Below are 17,898 nucleotides of genomic sequence, written 5' to 3' on the forward strand. Positions count from 1 at the left end.
GAAGACCCGGAGCTTGTTACGGGTACGTTTCTTATTGACAATAAATCTGCTTACGTTTTATTTGATTCGGGTACGGATAGAAGCTATATGAGTAGAGATTTTTGTGCTAAATTAAGTTGTCCATTGACGCCTTTGGATAGTAAATTTTTACTCGAATTAGCAAATGGTAAATTAATTTCAGCAGATAATATATGTCGGAATCTAGAAATTAAACTGGTTAGCGAAACATTTAAGATTGATTTGATACCAGTAGAGTTAGGGAGTTTTGATGTGATAATCGGTATGGACTGGTTGAAAGAAGTGAAAGCAGAGATCGTTTGTTACAAAAATGCAATTCGCATTATACGAGAAAAAGGAAAACCCTTAATGGTGTACGGAGAAAAGGGCAACACGAAGCTACATCTTATTAGTAATTTGAAGGCACAAAAACTAATAAGAAAAGGTTGCTATGCTGTTGTAGCACACATCGAAAAAGTACAAACTGAAGAAAAGAGCATCAATGATGTTCCCGTCGCAAAAGAATTTCCTGATGTATTTCCGAAGGAATTACCGGGATTACCCCCACATCGATCCGTTGAATTTCAAATAGATCTTGTACCAGGAGCTGCACCAATAGCTCGTGCTCCTTACAGACTCGCACCCAGCGAGATGAAAGAACTGCAAAGCCAATTACAAGAACTTTTAGAGCGTGGTTTCATTCGATCAAGCACATCACCGTGGGGAGCTCCTGTTTTGTTTGTCAAGAAGAAAGATGGCACATTCAGGTTGTGTATCGACTACCGAGAGTTGAACAAACTTACCATCAAGAACCGCTACCCACTACCGAGAATTGACGACTTATTCGATCAACTACAAGGCTCCTCTGTTTATTCAAAGATTGACTTACGTTCCGGGTATCATCAAATGCGGGTGAAAGAAGATGATATTCCAAAGACTGCTTTCAGAACACGTTACGGTCATTACGAGTTTATGGTCATGCCGTTTGGTTTAACTAATGCACCAGCTGTGTTCATGGACCTTATGAACCGAGTGTGTGGACCATACCTTGACAAGTTTGTCATTGTTTTCATTGATGACATACTTATTTACTCAAAGAATGACCAAGAACACGGTGAACATTTGAGAAAGGTGTTAGAAGTATTGAGGAAGGAAGAATTGTACGCTAAGTTTTCAAAGTGTGCATTTTGGTTGGAAGAAGTTCAATTCCTCAGTCACATAGTGAACAAAGAAGGTATTAAGGTGGATCCGGCAAAGATAGAAACTGTTGAAAAGTGGGAAACCCCGAAAACTCCGAAACACATACGCCAGTTTTTAGGACTAGCTGGTTACTACAGAAGGTTCATCCAAGACTTTTCCAGAATAGCAAAACCCTTGACTGCATTAACGCATAAAGGGAAGAAATTTGAATGGAATGATGAACAAGAGAAAGCATTTCAGTTATTGAAGAAAAAGCTAACTACGGCACCTATATTGTCATTGCCTGAAGGGAATGATGATTTTGTGATTTATTGTGATGCATCAAAGCAAGGTCTCGGTTGTGTATTAATGCAACGAACGAAGGTGATTGCTTATGCGTCTAGACAATTGAAGATTCACGAACAAAATTATACGACGCATGATTTGGAATTAGGCGCGGTTGTTTTTGCATTAAAGACTTGGAGGCACTACTTATATGGGGTCAAAAGTATTATATATACCGACCACAAAAGTCTTCAACACATATTTAATCAGAAACAACTGAATATGAGGCAGCGTAGGTGGATTGAATTATTGAATGATTACGACTTTGAGATTCGTTACCACCCGGGGAAGGCAAATGTGGTAGCCGATGCCTTGAGCAGGAAGGACAGAGAACCCATTCGAGTAAAATCTATGAATATAATGATTCATAATAACATTACTACTTAAATAAAGGAGGCGCAACAAGGAGTTTTAAAAGAGGGAAATTTAAAGGATGAAATACCCAAAGGATCGGAGAAGCATCTTAATATTCGGGAAGACGGAACCCGGTATAGGGCTGAAAGGATTTGGGTACCAAAATTTGGTGATATGAGAGAAATGGTACTTAGAGAAGCTCATAAAACCAGATACTCAATACATCCTGGAACGGGGAAGATGTACAAGGATCTCAAGAAACATTTTTGGTGGCCGGGTATGAAAGCCGATGTTGCTAAATACGTAGGAGAATGTTGGACGTGTTCTAAGGTCAAAGCTGAGCATCAGAAACCATCAGGTCTACTTCAACAACCCGAAATCCCGGAATGGAAATGGGAAAATATTACCATGGATTTTATCACTAAATTGCCAAGGACTGCAAGTGGTTTTGATACTATTTGGGTAATAGTTGACCGTCTCACCAAATCAGCACACTTCTTGCCAATAAGAGAAGATGATAAGATGGAGAAGTTAGCACGACTGTATTTGAAGGAAGTCATCTCCAGACATGGAATACCAATCTCTATTATCTCTGATAGGGATGGCAGATTTATTTCAAGATTCTGGCAGACATTACAGCAAGCATTAGGAACTCGTCTAGACATGAGTACTACCTATCATCCACAAACTGATGGGCAGAGCGAAAGGACGATACAAACGCTTGAAGACATGCTACGAGCATGAGTTATTGATTTCGGAAACAGTTGGGATCGACATCTACCGTTAGCAGAATTTTCCTACAACAACAGCTACCATTCAAGCATTGAGATGGCGCCGTTTGAAGCACTTTATGGTAGAAAGTGCAGGTCTCCAATTTGTTGGAGTGAAGTGGGGGATAGACAGATTACGGGTCCGGAGATTATACAAGAAACTACCGAGAAGATCATCCAAATTCAACAACGGTTGAAAACCGCCCAAAGTCGACAAAAGAGCTACGCTGACATTAAAAGAAAAGATATAGAATTTGAAATTGGAGAAATGGTCATGCTTAAAGTTGCACCTTGGAAAGGCGTTGTTCGATTTGGTAAACGAGGGAAATTAAATCCAAGGTATATTGGACCATTCAAGATTATTGATCGTGTCGGACCAGTAGCTTACCGACTTGAGTTACCTCAACAACTCGCGGCTGTACATAACACTTTCCACATCTCGAATTTGAAGAAATGTTTTGCTAAAGAATATCTCACTATTCCGTTAGATGAAATCCAAATCAATGAAAAACTTCAATTCATCGAAGAACCCGTCGAAATAATGGATCGTGAGGTTAAAAGACTTAAGCAAAACAAGATACCAATTGTTAAGGTTCGATGGAATGCTCGTAGAGGACCCGAGTTCACCTGGGAGCGTGAAGATCAGATGAAGAAGAAATACCCGCATCCATTTCTAGAAGATTCGTCAACACCTTCAACAGCTTAAAATTTCGGGACGAAATTTATTTAACGGGTAGGTACTGTAGTGACCCGAACTTTTCCATGTTTATATATATTAATTGAGATTGATATTTACATGATTAAATGTTTCCAACATGTTAAGCAATCAAACTTGTTAAGACTTGATTAATTGAAATATGTTTCATATAGACAATTGACCACCCAAGTTGACCGGTGATTCACGAACGTTAAAACTTGTAAAAACTATATGATGACATATATATGGATATATATATAGTTAACATGATACTATGATAAGTAAACATATCATTAAGTATATTAACAATGAACTACATATGTAAAACCAAGACTACTAACTTAATGATTTTTAAACGAGACATATATGTAACGATTATCGTTGTAAAGACATTTAATGTATATATATCATATTAAGAGATATTCATACATGATAATATCATGATAATATAATAATTTAAAATCTCATTTGATATTATAAACATTGGGTTAATAACATTTAACAAGATCGTTAACCTAAAGGTTTCAAAACAACACTTACATGTAACGACTAACGATGACTTAACGACTCAGTTAAAATGTATATACATGTAGTGTTTTAATATGTATTTATACACTTTTGAAAGACTTCAATACACTTATCAAAATACTTCTACTTAACAAAAATGCTTACAATTACATCCTCGTTCAGTTTCATCAACAATTCTACTCGTATGCACCCGTATTCGTACTCGTACAATACACAGCTTTTAGATGTATGTACTATTGGTATATACACTCCAATGATCAGCTCTTAGCAGCCCATGTGAGTCACCTAACACATGTGGGAACCATCATTTGGCAACTAGCATGAAATATCTCATAAAATTACAAAAATATGAGTAATCATTCATGACTTATTTACATGAAAACAAAATTACATATCCTTTATATCTAATCCATACACCAACGACCAAAACCACCTACAAACACTTTCATTCTTCAATTTTCTTCATCTAATTGATCTCTCTCAAGTTCTATCTTCAAGTTCTAAGTGTTCTTCATAAATTCCAAAAGTTCTAGTTTCATAAAATCAAGAATACTTTCAAGTTTGCTAGCTCACTTCCAATCTTGTAAGGTGATCATCCAACCTCAAGAAATCTTTGTTTCTTACAGTAGGTTATCATTCTAATACAAGGTAATAATCATATTCAAACTTTGGTTCAATTTCTATAACTATAACAATCTTATTTCAAGTGATGATCTTACTTGAACTTGTTTTCGTGTCATGATTCTGCTTCAAGAACTTCGAGCCATCCAAGGATCCATTGAAGCTAGATCCATTTTTATCTTTTCCAGTAGGTTTATTCAAGGAACTTAAGGTAGTAATGATGTTCATAACATCATTCGATTCATACATATAAAGCTATCTTATTCGAAGGTTTAAACTTGTAATCACTAGAACATAGTTTAGTTAATTCTAAACTTGTTCGCAAACAACAGTTAATCCTTCTAACTTGACTTTTAAAATCAACTAAACACATGTTCTATATCTATATGATATGCTAACTTAATGATTTAAAACCTGGAAACACGAAAAACACTGTAAAACCGGATTTACGCCGTCGTAGTAACACCGCGGGCTGTTTTGGGTTAGTTAATTAAAAACTATGATAAACTTTGATTTTAAAGTTGTTATTCTGAGAAAATGATTTTTATTATGAACATGAAACTATATCCAAAAATTATGATTAAACTCAAAGTGAAAGTATGTTTTCTAAAATGGTCATCTAGACGTCGTTCTTTCGACTGAAATGACTACCTTTACAAAAACGACTTGTAACTTATTTTTCCGACTATAAACCTATACTTTTCTGTTTATATTCATAAAATAGAGTTCAATATGAAACCATAACAATTTGATTCACTCAAAACGGATTTAAAATGAAGAAGTTATGGGTAAAACAAGATTGGATAATTTTTCTCATTTTAGCTACGTGAAAATTGGTAACAAATCTATTCCAACCATAACTTAATCAACTTGTATTGTATACTATGTAATCTTGAGATACCATAGACACGTATACAATGTTTCGACCTATCATGTCGACACATCTATATATATTTCGGAACAACCATAGACACTCTATATGTGAATGTTGGAGTTAGCTATACAGGGTTGAGGTTGATTCCAAAATATATATAGTTTGAGTTGTGATCAATACTGAGATACGTATACACTGGGTCGTGGATTGATTCAAGATAATATTTATCGATTTATTTCTGTACATCTAACTGTGGACAACTAGTTGTAGGTTACTAACGAGGACAGCTGACTTAATAAACTTAAAACATCAAAATATATTAAAAGTGTTGTAAATATATTTTGAACATACTTTGATATATATGTATATATTGTTATAGGTTCGTGAATCAACCAGTGGCCAAGTCTTACTTCCCGACGAAGTAAAAATCTGTGAAAGTGAGTTATAGTCCCACTTTTAAAATCTAATATTTTTGGGATGAGAATACATGCAGGTTTTATAAATGATTTACAAAATAGACACAAGTACGTGAAACTACATTCTATGGTTGAATTATCGAAATCGAATATGCCCCTTTTTATTAAGTCTGGTAATCTAAGAATTAGGGAACAGACACCCTAATTGACGCGAATCCTAAAGATAGATCTATTGGGCCTAACAAACCCCATCCAAAGTACCGGATGCTTTAGTACTTCGAAATTTATATCATATCCGAAGGGTGTCCCGGAATGATGGGGATATTCTTATATATGCATCTTGTTAATGTCGGTTACCAGGTGTTCACCATATGAATGATTTTTATCTCTATGTATGGGATGTGTATTGAAATATGAAATCTTGTGGTCTATTATTATGATTTGATATATATAGGTTAAACCTATAACTCACCAACATTTTTGTTGACGTTTTAAGCATGTTTATTCTCAGGTGATTATTAAGAGCTTCCGCTGTCGCATACTTAAATAAGGACGAGATTTGGAGTCCATGCTTGTATGATATTGTGTAAAAATTGCATTCAAGAAACTTATTTTTTGTAACATATTTGTATTGTAAACCATTATGTAATGGTCGTGTGTAAACAGGATATTTTAGATTATCATTAATTGATAATCTACGTAAAGCTTTTCAAACCTTTATTGATGAAATAAAGGTTATGGTTTGTTTTAAAATGAATGCAGTCTTTGAAAAACGTCTCATATAGAGGTCAAAACCTCGCAACGAAATCAATTAAAATGGAACGTTTTTAATCAATAAGAACGGGACATTTCAAATGCAATGTTTGTAAAATGTATCATATAGAGGTCAAGTACCTCGCGATGTAACCAAATGTAATGTATTCGTCCAGATGGATTAGGACGGGTCGTTAGAGTTGGTATCAGAGCGGTGGTCTTAGCGAACCAGGTCTGCATTAGTGTGTCGAACTGATAAGTCATTAGGATGCATTAGTGAGTCTGGACTTCGACCGTGTCTGCATGTCAAAAGTTTTGCTTATCATTTAGTGTTGAAAATTATTTGCTTATCATCCTTAAAGTCTAGACACGTCTTACTGCCTCTATTGCATAGACAGTGTATAGATAAATTCATATCTTAGCTTACCTGTTATTGTTACTGTAAGACCCTAATCAGTTTGTACATCAGTGTAATTATGTTACATAGAGTGTGGGTGATGTTGTGCAGTTAAACAGAAGTCACTGAGTGAGCTGAGCCTAGTGCGCGTCGCACACACTAAAGGGAGCGAGCCGCGCACCCCTTACTGTAGCCAGGTTCCAGCTTTTTAAATCATATATTTTGATGGGCATTTTGGTAAATTCACTTATGGACGGGTTAAAGACAGAAAGGTCAGTTTGTGGAGCACCATTACTCCATTATCAACAACCTTATCACTTTAACTTTGATTCTAGAGAGAGATTGTGATTTTTGAGAGAGAAAGCTTAAATCCAAGAGGAAGGATCTTGTTTTGGGTTAAAGTTCAAGCATTAAAGTCGTTCATCTTATCTCTAGCTTCATTGTGGTATGTTCTAATTTTATTATCCTTACTTTGATTTAGTGTAAGGGTTAGGGTTTGATTAAATGATGAACACAAAACCCATTATTGGTGATTTTGGGTGTTCTTGGGTAAAATTGAGTCTTGAATACTAATTGGTGACTAGTCTTGGGTTTCAAAGTATTAAATGATGTTTATGAACCCTAATTGGTGAGTTAATTGCTAACACACCTAGTTATTTAGTAAATGGGTGTTGGTTAGTTAGTGGATGACTCGAAATGGGTGTGTTGTCTTAAAATGGTTATTTGGGTAATAAATTGACCTAGTTTGGAAAGATGGGTATGAATTACCCTAGTTATGTATTAGTTGGTGTTATTGGACCTTAATCACTAGCTTTTAAGTGATTAGTGGTGGTCTTGACTTTAATTGGGCGGTTTTGGTATAAATGGGCGATTTAATACATTAAGTCATTAAATGCTCATGTGTAAGTGTTAGTATTGAGTCCACTTAGCTTGTGTGTTGATCAAGTACTTATTATATTAGGTACTTTGCTTTGAAGCTTGTGGAGGTTGAAATCGTCATCTAATTGTTAAGGTGAGTGGAATAATTATATGCGTATGTATATAATGTATCTATTTGTTGTAGCGTGAAAGGTGTAGTGTCGAGGTGTTAAGACACCACGTTTCACGTGAAGGGTGTAGCATCGAGGTGTTAAGATGCCACTCGGGTGTAGCATCGAGGTGTTAAGATGCCACCTAGGAGTGTAGTGTCGAGGTGTTAAGACACCACTCCGTAAAATAATGAGTGTTGCATCGAGGTGTTAAGATGCCACTAGGGGTGATGTGCCGAGGTGTTAAGGTGCCACCCTAGGGGTTAGTGGTGTGAGGTGTTAAGTGCCCTAATGGATGTTATGAACATCGATGGCGTTTTCGCGAGCGCCGTTCCCTTGTACTATTGGTCGACCATGGTTACTTGTGTTGTAAGCATATTATATCATTTCGAGTTATATTATTATGCGGTTGTTGCTAGCTTGTGGTATTGCAGATTATAGCTGGTTAATGTGACGATAAGCTAATTGTGTTGCTAGCATGTTTGCGGTTTGTGTAAGTGTATGCAAGTAGGTATAATTATATATGTATTCGTATAATTATTGCATTCACTAAGCTTTGCTTACCCTTTCGTTGTTTACCATTTTATAGGTTCGGTTTTGGACAAGGGTAAGGGCATCGTATTGGACTAGAGATCCCGCTTGATACTAGGGGACGCTTTTGGCTTTAGTAGCTCTTGGAGTTTGACCGGTAGTTGGGTAGTTTAATCCCAAACGCCATGCTCATTGTGTATTTTGGAACTTAAACTTTTTGGTGGTCGAAACTCTAAACTTGTATTAAACTTGTATTTTGGGTCGTCTGGGCCCCACTTGTAAAACATCATTTTTATGTTTGATTCGTGTTAGTTTTACATATATAAGTTTGTTGTGAAAAGCGTTCGGTCTAAAAGTGTCGGGAAGTCGAAGATCTTTTCGCGAAAAATGGACATTTTGATCAGAACTGTCTCAGGCCTTGTGCGCGCTCCGCAGGCAGTGGTGCGCGCCGCGCACCCTCTAGATCAGTTTTAAATTTTTTTTTATTCCGCGTTTTTGGTTGGTTAACGGGTTGGGTTGTTACAAGTGGTATCAGAGCATGGTCTAAGGGATTTAGGTGACTTGAGATAGGCGCCTAGACTTAGACTTTTGTGTGCGCGTGTATGCGGGACTTGTAGGACTTTGGGTCGGATCGGGATGGTTAGTGCATAGGTTTATGTGAACTAATCATGCGCTATTTGTTTGTGTTGTGTTTAGCAATCATCAAGCAAGATGGACGTTGTACTAGCGAGTTAATGACTAGCTACCATTACTACGAGTGCAAATCGGGTCAAACGAGCAATGTACGATGATTGTTGAGCAAGATGGGGTAGTGTGGCGTATATGTATGTATTTATGTAAATTGTCCTTTCGTTTTGTGGTTTAACCTAATTCGTTTTATAGAATGAAGACGAGAAACGGTCCCGAACATGATAACGGAAGTACAAGCGGGGACGCCGAGTTCTCAACCAAGGTCGAGGCCGTCTTTAAGAAGTTAAAAGCGGATTTTCTTGCGGACGTTCGAAAGGTCTTTCAAGATTCGGTTGATGAGCAAATAACCGATCTAATTAATGAACGAATGAAGGCCACTATCGAAGAGGCCCTTGACGCTAGGAATATATATCCTCACGGCGAAGGAGGCAAAGGAAGGCGGGACTTCCACTACAAGAACTTCAAGGATGCTCAACCCCCGATGTTTAATGGGGTGCGGGATCCTTTAAAAAGTACATGTTGGATCTCCGATATTGAGGGAGCTTTCCGTACCGCGGAATGTCCTCCCGAAAAGAAGACGAGGTATGGTTCTAGCATGTTACGCGAAGAAGCTAAGTTGTGGTGGGACGATAAAATCAACTTGTATGGTGAAGAACAATGTATGGGTTTGACTTGGGAAGACTTCAAGAAAGAGTTTTTCAAAGAATACCGAACTGCTTCCGACCTCGATAGAATCCGGGACGAGTTGCACCATTTGCAACAAGGTTCCATGGATTTGGTTACCCTCAAGTCTACATTCTTGGCAAAGACTCGTTTTTGCCCGGAATATGTTGGTGATGATCATAAGCTCATGAAGGATTTCTACCGTACTTTGAATGATGAGTACAAGGAGAAGATTAGTCGGGGTATGGCTAAGTCTTTTGATGAATTGTTCGAGTTGGCTCGGGGTTTTGAGCCGGAGGTTCCAAGAAAGAGTGATTTCATGTTTTTCAAAAGAAAGTTTGAAGGTTTTAGTTACTCTAACGCCTCAAGCAAGAAGAGCAAGAGCAAGAGGGGGGCCGAAAGTGTCAATAGTGCAAAGAAGGGCACTACCGGTAGGTTTTCTTATACGTGCTACAATTGTGGGCAACCGGGTCATATGGCTCGTGAGTGTCCGAAACCACCTTCCGGAAACAAAGTCACTTGTTTTAATTGCGGCAAAGAAGGGCATAAGAAGCCGGAGTGTCCCGACTTGCGAAACGACAATGTGAAGCGGTTAGAGAGGGCGGCGGGTACAGCTAGGGGTCGCAACTATTTAATGACCAATGATGAAGCCAAACAATCGCACAAAGTTGTCTCAGGTACTTACATGGTTAATTCTAATCCGGCAAGGATTCTTTTCGATAGCGGTGCAAATTTGTCGTTTGTGTCTCCTAAATTCGTGCCTAAACTTAATAGACCGTTAGCTAAGTTAAGTCGTCCGATAGAAGTCGAAATAGCAGACGGCAACACGGTGCTAGTGGTTGATGTGTGTGAAAATTGTGATGTTGTTTTTGGTGCCGAAACCTTTAAAATTGATCTTATTCCAATGACCTTGGGTGACTTTGATATTGTCATTGGTATGGATTGGCTCGATCGTTATAGAGCCGATATTGCATGCCATGATAAGTTTATTCGTGTGAAGACCCTAAGTGGGGGAGAGTTAATTATTCATGGTGATAAGCGAAGGAGACCAGTGCCGATATGCACTTTTGCACGGGCACATCGTTTTGTTTTTAGTGGTGGCATGGCTTTCCTTGCTCATGTTATTGATACTCGCAATGAGCCACCACCTATTCGTGAAATTTCGGTTGTTAGTGAATTCGAAGACGTTTTTCAGGACGAATTACCGGGTGTTCCGGCGGAAAGACAAGTTGAGTTTCGTATTGAGTTGGTTCCGGGAGCTACTCCCATTGCTAAAACTCCTTATCGTTTAGCACCAACGGAAATGCAAGAGTTGTTAAATCAAACCCAAGAGTTGCTCGAGAAGGGTTTTATTCGACCGAGTGCTTCGCCATGGGGCGCTCCGGTGTTATTTGTGAAGAAGAAAGATGGTAGTATGCGTATGTGCATTGATTACCGTGAGTTGAATAAAGTGACGATCAAGAATCGTTATTCATTACCTAGGATTGACGATTTATTTGATCAACTTCAAGGTGCAACGTATTTCTCTAAGATCGACCTACGGTCCGGCTATCACCAAATGCAGGTCCGTAAGGAAGACATAGAGAAAACGGCTTTTCGAACGCGTTACGGGCATTATGAGTTTGTAGTTATGCCCTTTGGTCTTACGAATGCACCGGCGGCATTCATGGATCTTATGAACCGAGTGTGCCAACCTATGTTGGACAAGTCGGTGATCGTGTTCATTGACGACATACTAGTCTACTCGAAAAGTATGAACAAACATGAATGTCAATTGCGTGAAGTATTGAAGACTTTACAAAAGGAGAAGTTGTATGCTAACTTCTCCAAATGTGAATTTTGGCTAAGGGAAGTCCAATTCCTTGGTCATATTCTGAACAAAGACGGTATTCAAGTAGATCCGGGGAAGAGAGAGACGATGAAGAGTTGGGGACGACCGACTACGCCTACGAAAATCCGAAGTTTTCTCGGATTGGCCGGTTATTATCATCGGTTTATCCAAGATTTTTCTAAGATCGCTTCTTCGTTGACGAAATTGACAAGGAAGAATGCGAGGTTTGTTTGGGAGAACGAGCAAGAAATTGCTTTTCAATTGTTAAAAGAGAAGTTGTGTCAAGCTCCGGTGTTAGTGTTACCGGAAGGTGTTGAAGACATGGTGGTTTATTGTGATGCTTCCTTAAATGGTCTCGGGTGTGTTCTAATGCAAAGAGGTAAAGTCATCGCTTATGCCTCTCGACAATTAAAGGAACATGAAACGAGGTATCCGACTCATGATCTTGAGTTGGCGGCGGTTATGCATGCGTTGAAAATTTGGCGCCATTACTTGTATGGTGTCAAGTGTACGATTTATTCGGATCATAAGAGTTTGAAACATCTCTTTAATCAACGAGATTTGAATTATCGCCAACGTAGGCGGATGGATGTGGTGAAAGACTACGATTGTGAAATACTTTATCATCCGGGTAAGGCGAATGTGATCGCGGATGCATTGAGTCGAAAGAGTTAACATCCGGCGATACGAGTTGGATCGTTACGTTTGATTATTACCAACGATTTTCTTGAAAAGATTGGTGAGATTCAAATAGAGGCTTATGTTCACAACAAGCATAAGGAGCGAATCGTGGGCCAATCAGAGTTTATTACTATGGATCCGCGTGGTTTGTTGTCTTTCCAAGGAAGGGTGTGGGTGCCTAAGATAGGTGATTACCGACGAGTGCTACTTGATGAAGCGCATAAGTCAAAATATTCCATTCATCCGGGCGCGACGAAAATGTATCTTGACTTGAAGAAAGATTATTGGTGGCCGGGCATGAAGCGTGATGTTGTGAAGTATGTTGAGCAATGCGTCATGTGTTTGCAAGTAAAAGCCGAACACCAAAAGCCGTATGGTAAATTGCAACCGTTAGAAATTCTGAAATGGAAATGGGAGCACATTACCATGGATTTCATAACAAAGTTACCTAAGACGGCGAGAACCCAATTTGATACGATTTGGGTGATAGTTGACCGGTTGACGAAAAGTGCTTTGTTTCTTCCCATTAAAGAAGCGATATCGTCGGAGACCTTGGCTAAGTTGTTTATCAAGGAAGTGGTCGCTCGACATGGGGTTCCTATATCTATTGTTTCGGATCGAGATACCCGTTTTACATCTCGATTTTGGGAAAAGTTTCATGAGGATATGGGTACACAATTGAAGTTAAGCACAGCGTATCATCCTCAAACGGACGGTCAAACCGAACGTACGAACCAAACTTTGGAAGATATGTTACGGGCGTGCATTATTGATTTTGGTGGTAGTTGGAATGAGCATTTGCCTTTGGTGGAATTCTCGTACAATAATAGTTATCATACTAGTATCGGGATGCCACCTTATGAGATGCTTTACGGGCGGAGGTGTCGAACTCCCATTTGTTGGGGAGAAGTGGGTCAAAGAGAAATCGGGAGTACCGATTTGGTTTTAGAGACGAATAACAAGATTGATATTATTCGGGAACATTTGAGAAAGGCTCAAGATAGACAAAAGTCGTATGCCGACAAACGTAGATGAACGATCGAATTTCAAGAAGGCGATATGGTGATGCTTAAGGTTTCACCATGGAAGGGTATTATTCAATTTCGAAAACGGGGAAAGTTAGCTCCTCGGTTTATTGGTCCCTTTAAAGTTTTAGCTCGTGTTGGTGAAGTTGCGTATCGTTTGGAACCCGAAGAGCTTGAGGGGATTCATAATACATTTCATGTTTCCCATCTCCGTAAGTGTCTTGCGGATGATTCATCATGGGTGCCGTTAGACGAAATTGACCTAAATAACAAGTTGGAGTATGTTGAGGAGCCGGTTGCTATACTCGATGAAAAGGTTAAGAAATTGAGAAATAAAGAGGTGAGGACTTTTAAAGTCCAATGGCGTCGAAGTATAGGTTCCGAATTTACTTGGGACCCCGAAGAGTTCGTGTTGGTATATCTTCCCTCTTGTCATGCGGCTTGGATTGCGAGGATGCAATCCGAATAAGTGGGGGAGAGTTGTAAGACCCTAATCAGTTTGTACAGCAGTGTAATTATGTTACATAGAGTGTGGGTGATGTTGTGTAGTTAAACAGAAGTCACTGAGTGAGCTGAGCCTAGTGCGCGCCGCGCACACTAAAGGGAGCGCGCCGCGCACCCCTTACTGTAGCCGGGTTCCAGCTTTTTAAATTAGATATTTTGATGGGCATTTTGGTAAATTCACTTATGGACGGGTTAAAGATAGATAGGTCAGTTTGTGGAGCACCATTACTCCATTATCAACAACCTTATCACTTTAACTTTGATTCTAGAGAGAGATTGTGATTTTTGAGAGAGAAAGCTTAAATCCAAGAGGAAGGAGCTTGTTTTGGGTTAAAGTTCAAGCATTAAAGTCGTTCATCTTATCTCTAGCTTCGTTGTGGTATGTTCTAATTTTATTTTCCTTACTTTGATTTAGTGTAAGGGTTAGGGTTTGATTAAATGATGAACACAAAACCCAATATTGGTGATTTTGAGTGTTCTTGGGTAAAATTGAGTCTTGAATACTAATTGGTGACTAGTCTAGGGTTTCAAAGTATTAAATGATGTTTATGAACCCTAATTGGTGAGTTAATTGCTAACACACCTAGTTATTTAGTAAATGGGTGTTGGTTGGTTAGTGGATGACCCGAAATGGGTGTGTTGTCTTAAAATGGTTATTTGGGTAATAAATTGACCTAGTTTGGAAAGATGGGTATGAATTACCCTAATTATGTATTAGTTGGTGTTGTTGGACCTTAATCACTAGCTTTTAAGTGATTAGTGGTGGTCTTGACTTTAATTGGGTGGTTTTGGTATAAATGGTCGATTTAATACATTAAGTCATTAAATGCTCATGTGTAAGTGTTAGTATTGAGTCCACTTAGCTTGTGTGTTGATCAAGTACTTATTATATTAGGTACTTTGCTTTGAAGCTTGTGGAGGTTGAAATCGTCATCTAATTGTTAAGGTGAGTGGAATAATTATATGCTTATGTATATAATGTATCTATTTGTTGTAGCGTGAAAGGTTTAGTGTCGAGGTGTTAAGACATCACGTTTCACGTGAAGGGTGTAGCATTGAGGTGTTAAGATTCCACTCGGGTGTAGCATCGAGGTGTTAATATGCCACCTAGGAGTGTAGTGTCGAGGTGTTATGTAACATCCCGTGTTTTTCCGTTAAATTTAATTTTAACACCGTCTTTTTTTTTTTTAAACAAAATCCTTCGTATTTAAATTAATAGTTTCCGTGAGTAACGTTCATTATATTTCCGCTAGTTAATTTTGAAATCACCCGTTTACTCGAGCGTTTTAAAAATATTCGTTTGGTTAATTCCCGCACCCGCTTTGAAACTTGAGGGACTAAACTTGCCAAGAGGGCAAAGAGATGACTAGGTCAACTAGTCAACCTTCACCCTCCTCCATTCAATCACCTCCACCTCTCTCTCTTTCTCTCTATCAAGAACACACACACAAACACCCAATTCAATCATTCATCATCTAAATTCAATCTTGGAAGCTCACAACAAATCCGATTACATTTTCGTGATCCTCTCTTCATCCTCTACATTTTGATACAAACTTCATCTCGTTTGGGTAACATTTCTAAAACTCTAGAATTCTTTAAATTCGTGTTTTTGACTTGAAATTGTGTTAGTTAGTGTCTATGGCTCGTGTATAACATGAATATATGTTTTGTTTGCTCGATTCGTTGTTTTGAGTAACTAGTTTGAACATTTGAAATGGGTTAGCTTAATCCTTGATTTTGGATGAGTTAATGTTGTTAGATTGTTAAAGTGCATGTTTTAATTGTGTTACTAGTATCACTAGCTTCGTTTTGATGCGTAGGTTGATTAAGGAAACTTCAAAAACATGAATATTGATTTTTGCGGATTTTGGTTAGGGTTTGATAGACTTAAAACGAGCTTTTGATGTTTCGAATGCCATGAAATGTTATTAGTAAGTGTTTAGTTGTAATGTATGCTTCATTACCTTCAAAACGGCATATCGTATGTGTAAATTGGATTCCCGAATCATAAAATACGTTTTACGAACTTGAAACTTTGAAAATAAACCTTTCTTGATCAATTGACGAGTTTTCGGTTATTGTAAATGATGTTTTTGATTAATGATATGTGGTTAGTTGTATTCCTTGTCGAAATAGCTTTCCGAGGATATAAAATACATGTTCTAATTGTTTGCGGATCATAAAATGGGAATGTTTGTGTTTTGGTTCGTGCATACTTTGAAAACTGACCAGAATTCTCTGGCCAGGTAGTGGCGCGGCGCGCCACATCCCCGCGCGGCGCGCAGAATCGCCTGGCCAGATTCTGCTCACTTTGGCGCATTTCACGCGAAATGTTTGACTAGCTATCGACCTCCGATTCACATGAAACTTGTTCTAATATGCTTATATATGAATAAAAACCTCAGAAAAATAGTTCGGGACCGAACCCGAACGTGTTGACTTTTTCGTTGACTTTGACCAAGTTTGACTTTTAGTCAAACTTAACCAAACTTTTATACAATCATTCTAACATGCTTTTATACTTGTTTCTTGTATGAAACTTGACAACGTGATTCACATGCTATACTTAATCGAGTCGTAACGAGCCATAGGACTAATTGAACACATTTCACCCGACCTTGTGTCGTAACCGGTTAATTGATATAACTTACTTGTTTAGGTCAAGGCTAAGCAACTTTCATGCACACGTTTACTTGTTGAAGTACTTTTATACTCGTGCACTCGAGGTGAGATCATAGTCCCACTTTTACTCTTTTGAACTTATATTTGGGATGAGAAAACATAAACGATTCTTTTGAACTAAGTGAACACAAGAACGGGAAAACAAACATTCTACATACGAGTTTAGAACAAAAATCCTCAATTCGATTATCATTAGTTACACTTGCCGGGTGTAAGCGAGAACTTATGTTATATGGCCATATGGGTTGACAACCCTCATCTTTGACGGTTCGCTACCGTCTACGGATGAAATATATTTTCGAGAATCAGTGTTTGTTCTAGCACTAAGTGATGGGGTATACAATGGAAGGAATGTTAAGCTTTGATAATTGGGTGCTCGTGAAACAAACTTTTGGAATGTATTACTATTATTTCATTGATGCAAATCTTGTGGTTCACTTGTACTTACTTACTTAAACCTATGATTTCACCAACGTTTTCGTTGACAGATTTCTATGTTTTTCTCAGGTCATGCACGATATGTGAAACATGCTTCCGCTTACTATTTGATACTTGCATCCGATGTCGAGTATACATGCATTTCATGGAGCGTCTTTTGACTTTACTTTAAACCGTGTCGCCTAGATTTCAATCGTACTTATAACGTTGTAACTTAACTTTTGGTTGAACAATTCTTGTAAACTTTGAAACAATCTTTATTTTGAAATGAAGGCGACATATTTTGGTCAAACGTTATTTTAAAGACTTATAATCAGGTAATGGGACCCACGTAGCCGACGCCGTCACTTGACGATTTGTCGGGGTCGCTACAGTTGGTATCAGAGCCTTGGTTGTAGGGATTTAGAGTTCATTTGTGTCCACCCCGAGTCATAGGGTACATAGGTGAATCTAGACTACAACCGGCATATAGACTGAAGTAGGAATTATTTGACTAATTGTGCATTTATACTCGAACTCTTCTATCATATCTAACTCGTATTCGATCTTGATCTTACGTTGATAAATTTTGTTGATGCGCCACCTTGACTTTATGAAGTAATGTTAAATGCACATGAGAATCAGGGTAATATAATTTCCGGGATTATATTACGGTGATTCACATGGACGTTCCGACATTATGACGTAAAGAATTTAAGGCGAGTCAAGGAAAATTTTCTCTCTATCCTTATTCCATACTGTGGTTAGTATTGTTGAAAATACTAACCAACGATATTCTTGTGTCATGAAGGAACAATGGCTCACCAAGGTCAACACAACACTCCTCTCGAAACTCTTGAACAAGCTCTTCAACGAATGATAACCACCGCCGTGGGTACGGCCGTGGCCGAT

The sequence above is a fragment of the Rutidosis leptorrhynchoides genome, chromosome 1 (genome assembly GCF_046630445.1).
Source record: "Rutidosis leptorrhynchoides isolate AG116_Rl617_1_P2 chromosome 1, CSIRO_AGI_Rlap_v1, whole genome shotgun sequence".
NCBI lineage: Eukaryota > Viridiplantae > Streptophyta > Magnoliopsida > Asterales > Asteraceae > Rutidosis > Rutidosis leptorrhynchoides.